Source organism: Sinocyclocheilus rhinocerous, unplaced genomic scaffold, assembly GCF_001515625.1.
Source record: "Sinocyclocheilus rhinocerous isolate Xijiao unplaced genomic scaffold, SAMN03320098_v1.1 scaffold1252, whole genome shotgun sequence".
NCBI classification, from domain to species: Eukaryota; Metazoa; Chordata; class Actinopteri; order Cypriniformes; family Cyprinidae; genus Sinocyclocheilus; species Sinocyclocheilus rhinocerous.
Genome location: NW_015640452.1, coordinates 281,944 through 300,664, shown reverse-complemented (window position 1 = coordinate 300,664; position 18,721 = coordinate 281,944). Strand labels below are relative to the sequence as shown.

Sequence of the window (18,721 nt, the reverse complement as noted above, 5' to 3'; positions counted from 1 at the left end):
TCATTTCTCCGATCACAAATGCAGACATGGTTTTATGTTTACGCGGCGTGATGCAATGCAACGCGTAAAGAGACATTATAATCCGTAATTATGTCCCCACTGTTTTTGTCTCGTCGCTCCGGCCGGGACAAGGCATCACAATATGGCAAGGGGCGTAACATTTCCGTCACACACTTGAGGTATTCGGCCAATCAGTCTATGGGACTGACTCCCTTTTGGAGGCAGCCTCTAGTGGCCAGTCGATGAATTGCAGTTTTAGTCACTTCCGTGTTGGTTTCACGAGAGAGACCGGAAGGTTGCCGCTTGAAATCAACGTGGTTATTTCAGTGCTCATATTGATTTCCTCACAGTCGCTGCTAAGTCAGCCCATCTCCCTGCTGAGCTGTGATGTGAGCATCCATTTCCACTCAGTGATGCCCCTTTCAGACACCACTGTGCTCTGGGAAAGGATCCTTACGCTGAATATATATACAGTATGTATGGCCACAGTGCCTCTATTGGCAGATGCATGGCAGTGTGAACAGGTGTTATAATCAGCTCTTGTGCTGATTGCACAGGGGTCCTGGGCGATTGTGTAGATTGGATGTTGCTAACGTGATATGCATAATTGCCATTGTCGTCCAAAGCACAAAAGTCTGTGAAGCCCTAAACACCATCGCCTGTGTGCAAGAGCTGAGGCAGCAGCAAACTAGCTTAATCGCAGAGAGCTAGAGAGAAAGAGACTAAAACAGTGGGAGGAAAGGGATTGAAAAAGGGCAAAATGTTATTATGTTTCTCTTACCCTTTGTCTTTCCCTGCTGGGAAAGCTGGCCCGACAATTTGCATTGTGGGAACACAATGCGTGCATGTGCAGACGCGCTCCAAGTTCCTTCCTAATTGAGAATTACAGCAGAAATCCAGCTTTAGCAGTGACCAGGCCCCCGTGCACAAGCTCTGCTGCGGGATAATTAATGTAGTGGCGCAGACGATTAGCCTCTGCAACCTTTTGCCACGTTTTACAGCACGGCCCCATCCAGGTGCGAGGGAGAAACGAGCGTTTAGATATAACACCATGCAGCATGCATTATTTACAGAGAGGTAGAACCCAGGGCTTGTCATCACTGCCGAATGCAGACAGATGTAGTTAACTTTACACACGCCCGAGACAAATGTGTGGCACGCTCACACTCGGCTGATTAAAATTCACTCCATTCATGGCCTTCTGTTACTCATAAATGCCAGGTTCATTTAAATACCCTGAACGTGGCGTTTTGCCTGCTAGTGCTGCATCAATTTCATTTCACAGTGCTGTTAACTTTATAACAATGGAATCATTCTCTCTGAACCTCGCAGACACGGTGTTTCTTTCTTTGTGAGTGTGTGTCTGTGTGTGCTTTGGAGGTATTCACTGTGACAAATCAAATCTCTTGCCCTGGTTGTGTTGTTCTCCTCCTCTGTGCACAAAAGAGGCACGGTGCAGATTCCAGGGGCCCTTATAAAAGTGCTAATCCCATGTTTTCTACTGACGGTGAACCCATTTTCACACTGATTCACAGAAAATACCCCATTGAATAAACTGTGTACTTTGAAGGCACAAAGGCAGAGCGGGGTTTCACTGTAGGCTTGCTGCTGAGGTATTTCTGCTACGTGATAGCTTTGTGTAAGCACACTAATATGTAAGTCAGTATTAATTGATTCATTTATCATTGCAGCATCCCTGGTTTCATTTAATTATATTTGGTCATGAGATACAATGCTTTTTGTTATTAAGGATATGAAAAATGTTTGAACTGCAATTTATTTATTTTTTATTATACCATGATGACTTTGAATATAAGTTAAAAAAAACCTCTTCAAAATTCTCCTTTTGTGTTAATAAAATAAAACAAATAAATAAAAGCATACAGGTTTGGAATGACACGAAGTTGAGTAAATTATGACAATTTTCATTTTTATGTGAACTGTCCTTTTAACACTTTATATGCTTGTTTGTTTATGCTAAACAATAGAAATGCAGAGTGAAATATGCAGTACAATGAATGCAGTAGGTATGGGAAGGCACAGGTGCAGTGCTGGAAAGAGAGTCCTGTGGTTGTGCCAGTAATTGAACGAGTCCCCATCGTTGCTCATAGCCACTCACTGCAATATGACTGCTGAGAGCCTTTTAATGTTCCCCATTCCTTTGAGTGATTTTATAATGCAGAGCATCCCAGCTGCCTCATCTTACTTGATTTGATGCTTGATAGAAGTGAAGCGCTTCTTTTCCTCCTTTAAAAAAAATAAAAAAATTAAAAAAATTCCGCAGAAGACCAAGCAAGCTTGTAAACACTGAGTAACACAGCGGCAGACCCTCAGCTCATTGAGCTTCACTGCTGCCCACCTCCCGCTTTACTGGAGCTGATCGCGGGGAGACAAGCGCCAGTGGGCCGTGTTTGCGATTGAGCACAGATGGAGATGCAGAGAGGGGCTGTGAGGAGTCCTCCAGGTGACCACATTATTTCTGATGAGCTCTGAGTTAAGTGTGTAGGTGTTCACTGTACCACTTACCACTCTCGATCTCTCCCTCTATCTGTCTAGTATTCAGATGCTTCAGCAAGCAATGATATTATTAATGCTGCATACTAGACCTTTTGTCTTTGACTCAAGTCAATTACTTTCTGCTCTGCTCTCATACTGCTCTTTCATTCTCTCACTCTACCTTGTAACACTTTTTTTCTCTTCCTTTCTAAATCCAACCTGATCTCATTACTATTCATATGTATTTGTACTTAGAGTGTGGTTCTAGCGCACATACAGTAAATTTTTTGTACATTTGGAGAGACATTAAACGATATTCATGTATTGACAGCATCTAATAGTTTGTGGAAATTATAAGTTAATTTTATTGTATTTATAATAAATGAGATGTCTACATGAAAGTAAAAATGAGATGACTAAATGAAATATTAAAAACGTAACACGATTTTCGTATTGTCTCCCTTACCTGATTTGACATTTAATGTTTCATTCTGACCGATTTCTAAAGTGAAGTCTGAACCATTGTGCCTGCACTTGCACACAAATCAGATTTGTGACATGTTAAGTTGGTAATGTTATACTGTAACATTAAACACTGTTACAAATTTACTTCAGACTTTGAGCTTTGAGCTTGAACTGAGCTTTGATGATAATTAAATTCAACAATACAAAGTGCAAATTACTTTTATAAGTCCCAAAGAGAGTACAAGGGCTGTGATGTTTCGGGCAGGTATATCTGAAATTGAAGACACCACAATAATAAAAAGTACCAAAGTGTCTGCAGCAGATAATGCCACAGATAATCCAAATGATCTCAAAACCCAATGATTCAGTGCCATGAACTTAATAAACTGTGGTAAAATCCAGCCACTAGATGCTATTCAGTACAGACCATCTGAGATTGACAGAAAATCTGAGCGGGTCCAGTCCATACTGCTGAATCATAAATGTCCCAGAGATGCCAGAGTGATGGTACTGTAGTTACAATTTACTGTAAATATAGCAGGGACACATTTATAGCACATTTCATTGTCAGCAAGTAGCGTGGTGTGCTGTTGTTGTAAATTTGAGTGAATAAAACTTTTACCTCAAACTTACAGTACATTGCATTTTTTTTTTCAAGTATGGTGCAGTTTCTGATAAAATGTAGTCGGCATCATTGTAAGCAAAAGGGTGCTATATTAGTGTCCTTGTATGGCACAAAAAAAGAAAACTAATTGTTCTAAAATAATACTGAAACTTGAATACAAAATGTAAATAAATAAATTAATTAAACTATAATAATGCTGATCTTCCTGCCTGGAAAGTATTCAGGTATTTCTAAGAGTGGCTTTCCTGTCTTACAATGGTATATTTTCTTCCTCTACTCCAGAGAGAGAGAGAGAGAGAGAGAGAGAGAGAGAGAGAGAGCGGCTTAAAGTCTCTATTTGTGGTTGTTAATTATTCAAGTGTCGTCACCTTCGTCTCTTGGCAAAATGGAGTCAGTGGCTGTGCTGTCTCCTGCCAGCCGCCTCTTAATCTGCAATCATTTAGATCCGGGAGGTGGAGTCAGGGTCAGACACTGCCACTTGAGCTTCATTTCAGACTGATTTATGTTTAAGTGTACAAAATAACTGTAGCAAATAGATCCATCAGAACTACCTAATCACCATAAACATTCACTACAAAATTCTGATTATATTTTGCTGGCTACAGTTTCGAAACACTTTTCTGTTTGATACATTTATTTAGCCATTGAATATTGAACTGCAACGTGTGTGTGTGTGCATGAACCTGATTGTGTATTTGTGTCTGTGCCTTGTTTTCTCATTTCTCTTGTGTGTATTTGTGCACGTCAATGTGTTTGTGTTCCAAACACATTTAAAATCTCTCACCATGGTTTGCCGGGAGACTGAGACTATTCAAAAAGGTATTGAAATCATTGACGAAATGACATAGTATAATCTGTTTTTAAATGGGTTTATATGTATCTCCTTTGCTATATATAAAAATTAGGGCTGTCAATCAATAAAAAAAATTAATTAATCGCATGTTTTTCTTAAATTAATAGTGATTAATCCCACCTAGCATTAATGTTTTTAAATATACTTTTATATTGCAATAATTTCACATTCAATCTTCAAATTAATGTAGAAACAACATAAAGACAGTATATTTTTAATATTTTTTTAATGGCATCTTTTTATGACTGAAGGTGTGTATCACTGATACCAATACTACTGTTGTCTCTATGAAATAGTTTTTTCGCCCTAATATTTAACCATTGACTATAGCCATTCAACATTAAAGTGTAATTGAGAGCTATCAATTTTAACATTTATTAGACTTGAAAAAATAACTTCTAATTTAAGTGAACGTAAAACAGTCTTCACATAAACTCATTATAATAAATGTCATATTCAGCTACCTGTGCCTTTCAGCAAGTAGAAAATTAAATATACAGAAATTGATAAAGTTATCAAACACTAAATTCTAAATTAAATGTAGATAAATCCTTAAAGCTACAAAAGTTATTGATTTCCTCTTTTTTTCATTTTCTTTCGTTCTTTGATTAACAGACATCACAGCAGCTGGGTTATTAGGTTATTTTGGCTGCTTTAAGATCTGCTGCTGCTGAACATGACGCGGATCTGACACACATCATATTTTCTCACAACTCTTTACCTTTTCTGACCCACTTCAGGTCTTAAAGTCTCTACTAATGAGCGGACGGGTTGAATCAGGTGCGTTAGATGAGGGAGACGGTGCTGGGCTGCTCCAGGACAGTTTTGAAAACCACTGTACTGTATCAGAGACGTGTTCTTAAATGTGACTCATATATAACAAATACTTACATGCATGGTTTTAAGGCTTTTTTTTTTGGTAACTTCATGACTTAACTGATGACATAACTATGACATTGCATGCTCGTAGTTTCTTTCGCACTTTAATATGAAATTATACAGTGCACACCACTGCATTTGTGCGTGCAATTGAAGAGCACGTACTAGTACGAGCACAGCATAGAGGCTGACAGGACAGGAAAATTTGGTTTCACTTTATTTTGATGGTCCTTTTAACACATTCTGTTGAGTATAAGTAACGTTGCACCTACATGTCTACTAACTCTCATTGGAGTATTAGTGGAGTATTAGTAGACTGTTAGGGTTAGGGCTAGAATAAGTTGACATGTACTTGCAAAGTTACTTATAGTCAGTAGAATGTCTGTTGGGAGACCATGACAATAAAGAGTTAGCAGATATTAAGCTAACAGTCTACTAATACTCTGATGAGAGTTAGTAAACATGTAGGTGCAACATTATTTATTGTCAACAGAATGTTCAAAAGGGACCATCAAAATAAAGTGTTACCGAAAATTTATTTTTGCTGACAACATCTCATCTGACCGCAGTTCACTGTTGTTCTACTGAACCTCCCTCGTCACCTGTACCTTTTATTTCGTGCTCGTTTGACTAGTGCCTGTTCACCGCGGGGCGCCCTCAAGCACGGGGCCCGGTGCACCATTTGCACCCCCCTAAGGATGGCCCTGTATATATATATATATATATATGGATGACGTCAGTTTAAAAAGAAAAAGATAGGGTCACTCTTAAAAAAGTTTGAAAACCACTGTTGTACATGATTATGGATTTATAGAGCAATTATGTACTATAGACAAAGCAGTTTTAGAGGCTCTAAAAATGAAGATAATTTTCATTGTATCTGTTTGCTTGAATGAAAGACAGGTTGTGTGAAATTTGATTATTTTTGTAGAGCCAGATTTCTTACAATAAAGTCTGTCCCACTTTGCAATTTTGGCCAATTATTCTGGCCAAGAACTGCCCACTTAGACAGGAAGCAGCTGTCTGACAGACATGCAAAATGTCCACAACTACAATTTGCTTTTTAAGGATGATAAATCTGAAATTGATATCACATTCAAATAATGTGCGCTGCTATCTTTACAGACTATCGTGTTGTAACCCAAACGGAACAAATTTCTGGATAAATTATTATGATTATTATTATTATGATTATTATGACTATTATTATCATATAAGAAATGTTTATAAAATATTTACACAAACATGTTTTTTTGTGAGTGGTCTTTCGGTTGTTAACATGAGTAACTCTTAGAATGAAGATTATTTGAAGATGACTCTTATTTGAAGATGTTATTGAAACAAGTCTCTGATGCTCACAAAGGCTGCAATTATTTGATCAAAATACTCTAAAAAGAGTAATATTGTGAAATATTTTTATAATTTAAAATAACTTTTTTCTCTTTGAATATGTATTGAAAAATGTAATGTATTCATGTGATGGCAAAGCTGAATTTTCTGCAGCCGTTCCTTCAGAAATCATTCTAGTATGTTGATTTGATGAAACATTTGAAACATTTCTTATTATAAATGTTGAAAACAGTTGTGCTGCTTAACTTTTTTGTGGAAACTGTGATAAAAAAAATTTAATTTAAAAATTAAAAAAAAAAAGTTTAAAAGAACAGCATTTATTTTAAATAGCAATCTTTTGTAAAAATGTAAACATCTTTAATGTACTTTTGATTAATTTAATGCATACTTGTTGAATAAAAGTATTAATAAAAGGAATAAAAAGATCTTACTGACCCCATACCTTTGAATGATAGTGTACCTTATTAAGTTATGATGATCAATAATGTTTGATATCTGCTTGTGGTTAGATCAATTTGGATCTCTTTCTCTGATCAAGTCTTCTCATTCTGCAGAAGCTATGATCTGGACTTCAGAGTAGAGAAAACATTCAGCCTTTCATGTGGTAGCCATGGTGATTATTGACATTTAAATCCCTGTTTCAAAGCTTTAATAAACACCTAAGCAAAGCGATCCTTGTTGAGGTTCGGTTCAGAAAACCGGTTGACTTGCGACCCTAGGATATAAACGTCATTGTTGCCTGTCAGGCGTTTAAAGTCTGTGGTGTTTCACTTCATATAGTGCACGTGCACACGATCACAGCAATTTCACGGCATTCTGCCCCTGCGCTCTGGTACGAAACCGCTTGTCTTGCGGTGTGCATGGTGAGATGAAAGTTTAACAAACAAATAGACACACAGCGCCAAATAAGAGAGCGCTGTGACAAGGTTTCAGCCATAAACTCCATAGCATTTGAAATCTGGTTGAAAAGAATAGCTGTTATTGTGTACAGGCCCTTTTTTTTATCATGTCACAAAGGCTGAGAGACAGTGTGAAAGATAAAGTTTTAATATGTGCATATTTCACACCGCAGAGGCACACGTTGCATCAGGCAGAGTTTAAAGGTCTCTCTGATTTGGGATGCTGAAGTACTGCATCTCTTTAGCCTCTGAGGCTGACCAAAGGACAGGGTGTGTGTGCATTCTATCCCTTAATCCCTCTCTCCTTCCTGATGGCGTTCTAGGACAGTCCCCAAAGCAACCTCTGAATGACCCCTGTAATCTCTCCTTTCTAATGACATAACTAATTTCACTCTAAACTTCTTCTCAAGTATTTCTATTGTAGACAATGCTGTCATCACCGACCCTATAATCGATATCATGCAGACTTTCTATTCCGATACCCAACTGGGGCTTTAAATCTGAAGATAGATGTGTCTTAGAGCCGAGAAATAAGATTGAGAAGCTGCATTTGTGAGTGAGATGCTCACCATGCCAGAAGAGACTGAAGACAACAACAAACCCTTGCATATTTCAGCTCTGACCATTAATTCAGCATCACATATCGACATACGTTATCCACCTAATGCAAATAGTGCATCTGACTGAAAAGTGCCCTTAAAAGTACCCGTTTGACGCATTAGCGCGAGAGGCTTCTTTATTTTGCATTACACCCTCAATTAGTTCTTTCTTTAGCTTTACACAAAGGGTTCTGAAGATCACATAGAGCTTCAAATTCTCTAAACCTGCCGGTGATTTGTAAGGCTAGTACCTCCATACCTTCATTAGAATTCTCCCATAGAAAAAGCATTGATTTTTTTGGTCTGGCAGCCCAGCCGATCCTCAGAATTTATCTTCCTCTGGTCTCTTATTTAATCTCTGCTTGAAACAACAGCAGCGGTAATGGCAGTGGAAGGATCCCGGGAATGTGCATGGTCAGCGTGAAGAGAGATAGAGTTGGTGCTGGCTGTGTAAATTAAAGCAGCAGAGCTCAAAGAGACAGCTTTATGGAGCAGGTTATCTGTGTGTGCGTGTGTGTGTGTGTGTATTTGTGTGTTTCGTTTTCTGCGTGCGGGGTTTCTGTGTGTGTGATGATGCAGTTGAGATCGTAAATGTCATTTCAAACACTTATCCTCTTTATTAGAATGTTTCCACCTGTGTGAAAACATTATCTCCCTTATAATTTTCCATTTCCTCTTCTATTCTGGATGAATAGTGAATTTGACTCTGTTTCTATACCTACAGCTTCTTTCACCTTAATACATATTCAGAACTGATTTAAAATGCATTTTTAGGTCCTGCAACTCTCAATATCCAGCTCATGAATTGACTGATTTACCGCAGTGCTAGGTTTGCGAGAGCAGACCACCTTGAGTTAGCTTTAATAGGATAGTTCATAATTTACTCACCCTCACATTATTCACTTTATTCTCTGGAACACGAAAGAATATATTTCAAAACATTTCTTAGCTGTTTTTGTCTGTTTAACAAAAGTCAAAAGGGTCCAAAACTTTCAAGCTCCAAAAAGGACATAAAGGTAGTATTAAATGAATCTATTCAACTCCAAATCCTCTGAAGTATACTTGGTATACTGCCAGGAAAACTTTGTATACTTGAATATACTTTGTATACTGCCAGGAAAAATGTGCAAAAATTCTACATTTAGGAGTACAACAGATGGTCACTGGGGCAGTACCCTTAAAGGGGCAACTTTGCACCTCATCTACCCCTTAAAGTGTGCATATTAGTACCTTAGAGTAATAATATGAAACTTCAAAGTACTACTATGAGCCTTTTAGGGATAAATAAGATATTGGGGATAGGGGTAAATGAAGCGTCGCTTTAAGGGTGACACATTTTTTTTTTCTTGAGTGTGTATGGTAAACAGATTGAATTTAGGTCTTTATTCAATCTCTGATTAAATCAAAACATTGATCAACGCATGAATACACAGACTACATTAAATATGGCGTTGATCGATGTTTTGTTTTGATTTGATTTGAGGGGATTAAATTTCTGTTCATGACACATTGAGCTTGCTACTTCTGAAGGTTTGGAATATATCAGTCAAGTCATATGGATTAAATTCACTCTGTCCTTTTTGGACTTTTGGAACCCACTGACTTTTATTGCATGGACAAAAACAGTTGTTCAAAATATCTTTATTTGTAGTTTTGCAGATGAAGGTAGTCGACATGAGGGTGAGTAAACGATGACAGAGTTTACATAATTGGGTGAACTATCCCTTTAATAATATTCAAAACTGATTTAAAAATGCACTCTTGATTCCAGCAACTCTTAGTGTCCTGCTCATAAATTGAGTGCTTTACCACAGTGCTAGGTTTGAAAGTGCAGACCACCTTGAGATGTGTTGTTTGAGTTTCCTTGCTGCAGTGTTTATCTGTGTAGTGGCTCTGCTCAAAAGCTCCGCTACGCTTGTAGAGTAGTGGACTAAAATTACAGAAGGTGAGGTGATGGGCTTGGATGCAGGGGAAGGGTCGGGTTTCAGCTCAGGGCCTGGGCAGGTGCCAGATGTTCTCGCAGTATCAGCAGAGAGCTCAGACTCGCAGAAGGCAGAAGCTTTTCTGCGACCCCAAAGTCTTTCTTCCCAGTTCTCCTACGATTCCAAACCCGCTTCATTAAAACAATCCTGTTGGGATGCAGGAGAATGTACGTTCCCAGCAGTATGTTGGCTGTCATTGTCTACATAATGAGTAGCTTTGCAGGGCATCTTTGTGTGTTTTATAAAGTCTTTGCTGGAGGCTGTATCGTTCTTGGACTACCCACGCAGCTAGCCTCCCTTTCCACCCACTCCCCTCCTCTCATCTGTCAGAGTAGTGCCCATATATCAGGCCACTTTCTTGTTTAATGAAATTCATTAGCCAGAGCGTCTCAAAGGCTGGAAGACTAATTAAGCTTCTTTTTGAAATGCATGACAGAGGGAACATGTATTGGGATTCTACATCGCTGCCAGAGGCATGATTCCCTACTTTTTGCAAGTCAACAATGGACCCTGCTGAGACGAAAGGGTCGTTTTTGCAAACAAAAGGAAACAAAACATTGTTTTATCTATATTATTAAGCAAACAATTATTGACTTGGAAACTTTGAAGGGATTTTCACCTCTTCATTGCGGTCCAGAGGCATTGTGTCAGCCATTGTGCTTGCACAATGCTTTTGTAAATATTGGCACGTTCGCCTGAACACTCTGCTCCCGTGGTCTTGCTTTAAATGGCACGACTACAGCTGTCACCGCAAAGTGAGGCGATGTTCGCCCTCACATTGCTCACTATCCAGCCTCGATTGTTTGCCTCAAAATAACCTGAGCACATGTTGCATGCAGTTTAGTGGAGATGTGCAATCTCCACTTCAGTATCTTGCTGTGCGGTGTGTACAAGCTCTTCGATTGCCCAAATTTATCTCAGGTTCAGGGGCACTTAAGGGCCCTATTTGTGAGGTTCAGATAGCATCTCCTCGCCGCTGTAGAGGTGTATCTGCAGTGTACATTTATAAGCCTGATATCACCGTGTTTAATAATTAATGTGTGGTCAGTGTTTCTCTAGCACTTACAGCCGTCCCCTGTAAAAGCTGATTATATTTGCCATTCTGGATTGCCCCAATCACAACCTCAGAGAGCCGATCACGCACTGACTCTGACATATGCGATGTGGAGCTAATGTTAGAACCATTCTGGCGCCTGTCCAGGTAGCGCTTGGTTATTGTATCGGGCTGAGTGCGCTCGTCGCTAATGCAATTCATCTTTGAAGAGCAGTAGTAATAAACAGAGGCATTGAGGCTATGAACTGACTTAAAACCCACGCACATAAAAATAGAGCTGGGGTAATAAAGGGGACTGTTGAACAGGTATTATGAGACTGTGTGCTCCTGAATTGCAAACTACCAACTGAAATTTTAGTTTGAATAAAAAAAAAAAAAACAATGCTTCACCATAATCCTGAAATGCCTACAGTATGTGGTGCGCTTAATGAATTGTGTCTATGTGTGTGTGTATATGTGCGTGTGTGTGTGAGAGAGAATTTAATATTAAAGTAATGTATTAAAGAGAATAATACACAATACATTTATTTGTCCCTCCTTTTCTTTGAATAAAGCAAAAATCTGTTATAGTGAGGCACTTGGAAGTGAATGAGCCCAATCTGAAAATGTTACTCACTGTTTCAATAGTGTAGCCACACTTATACTTAATAACCGTTTCTTTGTAAAGTTATATTCCATTTTACAAAATTTACTTGTTGTCATGACAACATAACTCCTAATACAACCGTTTTATAGCTCAAATAATACACAAGATTTAACAGAATAATTAATGTTAGTGTTTTATTAAATTATTTTAATACATTTAGATTTTTTTTTTTAAACATGAGTTATTGTTTTATTATTTTCAATGAAATAGATTTTCTGTTCATAAATGTTGCCACAAATGCTGTCTAGCTGAGCTGAGCTCAACTTGCATTGAAACAGACATATTCCTTTAATGCTACTTGTTTACATATATGCCCCCAGTTTACCATTTTCCATCTGTATCAATATATGTGATAATATATAGGCAATGTATCATGTCCAGATTTATATTTAGTAAGAATTGAAATGGCAAGCTGTCATTCAGCAGATGCTTTATAACAGTGACAGTCCTCCTAGAGCAACTTGGTGTTATAAACACACATATGCATATATTTATGTATCTTTCTTTCTGGGGGCTTAATATAAACCTGTCTCTGTTTTTAGATTTTCATTAAGCCATTATTTAGTATGTTTATTGAGCTGTTTTTCTCATGGGGACCATTGGCTGCCCCCATAATGTTAGTGATTTCAGGTTTTACTATCCTAGTGGAGACATTTGGTCCCAACAGCATAGACAAAACCTGACCCCAATCTAAATTTTAATTAAAATGTATGTTCATTGAGAAAACAAATAGAGGAGTGATAATTAATATGCATCTAATTATAATTCCTGTAGATTGTACTTATGCATTATAGGGAGGGGTAATTAGCTACGCTATAGGGTTAAGGTGTTGAATACAGGATCAAACATCGTATAATTTACTTTTGTCCTTTACCTGTTAAATAATCAGTTTGCCATCAAATGGCTTCTCTGTCAGTCTTTCTCCTGCTTTTTCATGATACGATCACACCCTGCGCACATCGACAGTTCGGAGGCAATACTCTCACGCTGCTGATGCCAGACAGATATACACTAGAGCAGTGCCCTCCAACTTAATGTCTTTCTCCTCTCAGATGTCATAGGCTAATCAAAGCCCTTATTTCCATCGGATCGGGCCTATTGAATTTGTTTCCATGTCCAGGGGTGCAGCACATGAACCTGAATTAGCCTCCGCCACGCGCACAGCTAATTAATGCAGAACGTGTTTGTACCTGAGAGAGTGATCTATTATTGATCAAAGAGCTTATTACTGTTGATTTCGGGTCTTGTGACATTTGCAACCGCAGTTATTTTTTCTCTGCAGAAATTGGTGGCATTCGTGCTCTCATTTAAGAGGGAAAGACAAATGACTGATTAAGAGGGCTACTCAATAACAACCGTCTGATTTTCTGAAGGTACAGTAGTGAATCCCTAGTGGAGAACGGTGCAAAACCATTATACCAATGGATTTTACAGGGTAGTTTACTTATAAATTAAATGTCTGTCATTATTTACTCACCCTCATGTTGTTCCAAACCCGTATGAAGAATATGCTGGCCAATGTGGCCATTCTTTTTAATATAATGAAAGTGCATGAAGCATCATAAATGTTGTTCCTTAAAATTGTGATGAAATGGAAATGACAAATTTGTCTTCCCTTTTATGACATGCATCTGATGTTACAGCCAGTTAACAACAAGTTAGAAATTGACAAAAAAAAAAAAAAAACTGAAACATGCACAAGTGATTCATTCATTATCAGACTGATAAAATGCATTTAGAAAATAGATAGGCTGTATTTGATTTCATGCCAACTTTAAGGTCTTCTGAAGCCAAACAATAACTTTATGCAAAGTCATTACTGACTGAAATCTGAACATCTACCTGAGGTTTCCTTTTACTTCATGAAAGACGTAGCCAATAATCATTCTTTTGAGTGAGATCTTTTCAGTGAGTTGATTAATCCAATTCGCAAAACTGGTCTGGATGGTTAATTCACTCATCACCTCAGTTTGTCTTAATGGAATGTGGTTGTTTCATGTGTGGATTCAATAGTGTAAGTGGGTCCGTGCGAAGACAGAGATCCTACAGAGTGATCAACTCACTGATTCAATGTTCTGGTCACAGCAGTGAATAACAGCAGTGAATAACCACAGCAGTGAATAACCAAGTGGAAGATTAACACAAAATAATGGCTTCAATTTTAGACTTTATATAGTACTCAAATCGTCTGCAGAACCTTAATGCTACTTTTATGGTGTTTTCCCATCTTTTTGTACAGGTACAACCCCTATTCATTGTTAATGCATGGAAAAGAGCAACCAGTACATCATTCACAATTTCTCCTTTTGCATTCCACCGGAGGAAAAAAAATCTTTTGGGTTTGGAATAACATGAGGATGAGAAAACGATGACAGAATTTTCATTTTTCTGAACTAAATCTTTAATTATTTGGATTACCAATTAAATATCTCTATACAAGCATCTCACATCACAATCTTGAGGTTATTTCCAGGCAGACATCCACAGGGAGACAGCAATACCTTCCCTTGCTGGGCTTCTTGTCTGCTGCCAACCCTTCGATCAGACATGTAGTGAAATAAAATTGCAGAGTGCAATATCTGCAGCTGTTGTTCAGCTAGTGTCAGCTGAAGGTCTGATATGGATGAGAAATGGGTTTCCCAAGATCCAGCATGGAGCCTGCAACCTATCAATTCACTCCTTTCATTTCACATCCACTGTCCTGTATCTAAATAATGTGTATTATATACTTCCTCATACGTGAGGGGGCACAAAATAATGGCTTCAATTTTAGACTTTATATAGTACTCAAATCGTCTGCAGAACCTTAATGCTACTTTTATGGTGTTTTCCCATCTTTTTGTACAGGTACAACCCCTATTCATTGTTAATGCATGGAAAAGAGCAACCAGTACATCATTCACAATTTCTCCTTTTGCATTCCACCGGAGGAAAAAAAATCTTTTGGGTTTGGAATAACATGAGGATGAGAAAACGATGACAGAATTTTCATTTTTCTGAACTAAATCTTTAATTATTTGGATTACCAATTAAATATCTCTATACAAGCATCTCACATCACAATCTTGAGGTTATTTCCAGGCAGACATCCACAGGGAGACAGAAATGCCCTCTCTTGGCGGGCTTCTTGTTTGCTGCCAACCCCTCGATCAGACATGTAGTGAAATAAAATTGCAGAGTGCAATATCTGCAGCTGTTGTTCAGCTAGTGTCAGCTGAAGGTCTGATATGGAAGAGAAATGGGTTTCCCAAGATCCAGCGTGGAGTCTGCAACCTATCAATTCACTCCTTTCATTTCACATCCACTGTCCCGTATCTAAATAATGTGTATTATATACTTCCTCATACGTGAGGGGGAAAAGCAATCCTCCTCCAGTTGATAGATTCTCCTGGGTACAATACTAGCCCCTCTACTACTGTCTGGTAGTACAGAGTGAAAAAGACACAATTTACTGATTAAACTGGACTCGTAGGAGCTAGAAGCCTGTACAGGCACCTTGGGAATTTAAGATCCACTGAATAAGTGTGAATAATTTGCAGACGGCCAGAAGAAGTGACAGGGTTCTGTTCAAAAGACAAAATGGCTGTGTAAGAGGAAGGAGGCTGCAATGAGTATTGATTTCTTTTGTGATGGGAATTCATTTTGTCACAACTAGCACCAGATTGGCATAGTGTCTCCATGCTGGCTGGCTTTCCATTAAAAATCACCTTGTTTGACCTTTGCTCCATTGTTCATCCTCACTAGTGGTTGCCTTTTCTGTCAGGTCTAACAAATCTGATGGAGGTCAAGACTGAATTTCTTGCTAGATCAAGGTACATCCATTAATTTACTCATTAATTTCTCATTACTTTATAAATGAGAGATGTTGTTCATGTTGAAATGTGACCCTCTGTCGGCTCAGCAGAGGGATGACAGATTTCTATAGGCTCAACCACACTGGGTGGTGCGGTGCAGCTCCAGAAGGCAGGAGACACCCTCAGCGTGTGGCCCAGTCGTGGTGCTTTATCATCTCATTTCAGCTGCGTCCCAGCATGCCTCACTGTGTGCATGAAGCAGGCAGTAAGCATATGAGCAGCTCAACGTTAAAAAAATAATTGCACTAAAAGAATCTACATACAGTATATTTGATCCGCCTAATGTGATCTGACTAATTTTGCAGGCTGAATGAATGATCTGATATGAAATTCAGATTTTAATGACAAAATGCAGGGTTTTTCATGCATTTTGTACACAGAAAGACAGAACATTTGCATACTGACAAAACGTTCATTCTATGTTTCATTCACAATTTGTAAAACTAAAGTTGTTTTGTGAATTACAAAATGCAATTTTTTGTGCATTGCATTTCATGATTCAACATGTCACAAAATTTCTTTTGTCCATGAAATACGCATTCTGTAAATGAGGTATGTATTTTGTCTACATATTTTGTGTTCTAGACAACCTCTTTTGTAAACCAAATGCATATGTCATCCACAGAAGGAGCATTTTGTAAATTAAATGCTTTTTGTGACATTTAAAATTGTGCAGTTGGTGGACGAACATACATACTAGGTGAATTTTGTGACATGTTTAGTGTTTTGTGCTAGCTTTACAATTCCAGTGACAAAATGTAACTGGCTTTTGTCTTTCTGTGTGCAAAATGCATTAAAGTAAGATGAAATACTGTTTGTTGTAACATAATTAATTCAGTCCATTAAAGTTATCAATCTAATTTGAAATTGTCCAGTGAAATCATGATATGGCTTAGCGTGATTATTGATTCACATAGGTTGTGGTTTAATTGAATAAATATACTGTATGCACTGTGTTTCAGAGTGAAGCACGGCACTGTGTTCTTTTACACATTAGCAGCTCTTTCATCTTTGCAGTATTTTTGTATTTAATTTGCAGTATTTCTTTAATAATAATAATACTTATTATTATTATTATTATTGTTGTTGCCGTTATTATTATTATTATTATTATTATTTAATAGTAATACTGATTTTGTTTATTTTACAGTGAAATGTTAAATAATTAATAATTACTATTTATTATAATACATTTATTATAGTTTAAAATATATAAATTATTATAAATAATTATCATATAATTATTAATAATAATATAATCATTATTATTTTCATATTGATAATTACATTTTTGGCCAATTTTTTATTTTGTTTTATTCTTATTTTGTTAATTTAGGAATAATAATAATAATAATTTAGTAGTAGTAGTAGTAGTAGTAGTAGCAGTAGTATTTTATAGTCATATTGATGTGTAATCTTTTTTTTTCCTTTTTAATTGTGCAGTCCTACAAACAAGCAACCCCCCCCCCCCTGCAACTTGATTCTTGTCGAGCAAGCTGTGGGGGGTTCACAGCACAGTGAATTAGAGTGCCTCTATCTCACAGAAAGGACTTTGGGGAACATCACTCGCCACCGTCACACACTAGCAGTCCTGGACAGATTAGATACAGTAACCCTACCAAAACTCGCTTTTATCCAATTTTCTCTGTTGTTTTGCTGCTATCTGGGCCAACAACAGCCACTCTCTGCTCTCCCTTTCAATCAGCTATCTCTTTATCTGTGACTCAGAATCTGTTACATCCATTCATTGCTGGATCTTTGTAGTGTGTCTCCACAGAGGCAGGGCAGAGCGACTATGACCATATTAAATATGCCAGAGCTGAAGTATTCACTCTGATCCTCTCTGCCACATCACAAGACAGAAATACACTCCCTCTCTCTGCTATGGCAACCTTGCATTCAGAGTTCTTTTGATTGCTATCCTTTATAGAATGACGGCTCTTGTAATGCGGTCCCTGCTGACTTGCAACGGAGCAGAGTAGGTTAGTTACAAAGGCATTAGTATATTTTTAGTGCTCAGTCCTCCAGCATTTATCTTTCCTCACTCTTGTGAATGTGCTTCATGCTGTTTGGGGCTCATAATAGAGTTTTTTCCTTTTTTTGCTACATAGGAATATCTGTTGCATGACCGTGTATGGGTTGCTTCGCAGGGCCGTTTGCATATGTGTGTGTGTGTGTGTGTGTGTGTGCGTGTCTCTGTGTCTTGGGTGTGGTTAGTCATTTTGTATGCCTCCACGTCTCGTATTCCAGTGGGTCTGTTACAGAGACCCTTAATTGGGGGGAGGGGTGGGGGTTTTGTAGATGGGGGAATATATGGTTCCAGATTAGCAGAGTTGGAGTGCAGAGGGATTGAGAGAGAGGAATGCAGACACTCAGGGATGGAGACAAGAAGTCATTATCAGTCAGCGTGGAAACAAGCTAAGAGGAACAACTAAATCACACTAACCCACCCGCACAAGCTAAGGATAATCCTATAAGAATATTAAACAACTAAACAGACAAATGAGTAAACAGTTATTTTGGAAATGCATTAGAAAGAATCCACAGATGTAGTTTTTTTTTTTTTTTTTCATCATCATCATGTCACAAATCTATTCCTCTTTTAGTTAAAGGGATAGTTCAAAAAATCCCAAAAATGAAATTTACCCTATGATATACTCACCTTCAAGGCATCCTAGGTGTATATGACTTTCTTCTTTCTTATTTTTCAATAGTCCAACAGTACAACAGTTAGCGGAAGCTAGAGATTAATGTTAATAAAGTTTTAAATATGGATATTTTTCTTACAAAAATGGATTTATTCGCTTCAGGAGGACTTTATTCACCCCCCAGAGCCGTGTGGAGTGCTTTTTATGATGGATGGATGCACTTTACTGGACTTCTTTTGGACTATTGAAAAATAACACCCATTCACTGCCATTATAAAGCTTGGAAGAGCCAGGACATTTTTTAATATAACTCCGAGTGCATTCGTCTGAAAGAAGAAAGTCATATACACCTAGGATGCCTTGACGGTGAG

The 18,721-nt window shown here is 37.9% G+C and overlaps 1 protein-coding gene across 1 annotated transcript in view; it reads left to right on the top strand.

Annotated features, from left to right (window-relative positions):
• Positions 1 to 18,721, top strand: part of LOC107752876 (zinc finger protein 804A-like) — a 49,889-nt gene that overhangs the window by 3,167 nt on the left and 28,001 nt on the right. The gene's annotated exons all lie outside the window — the stretch shown is intronic.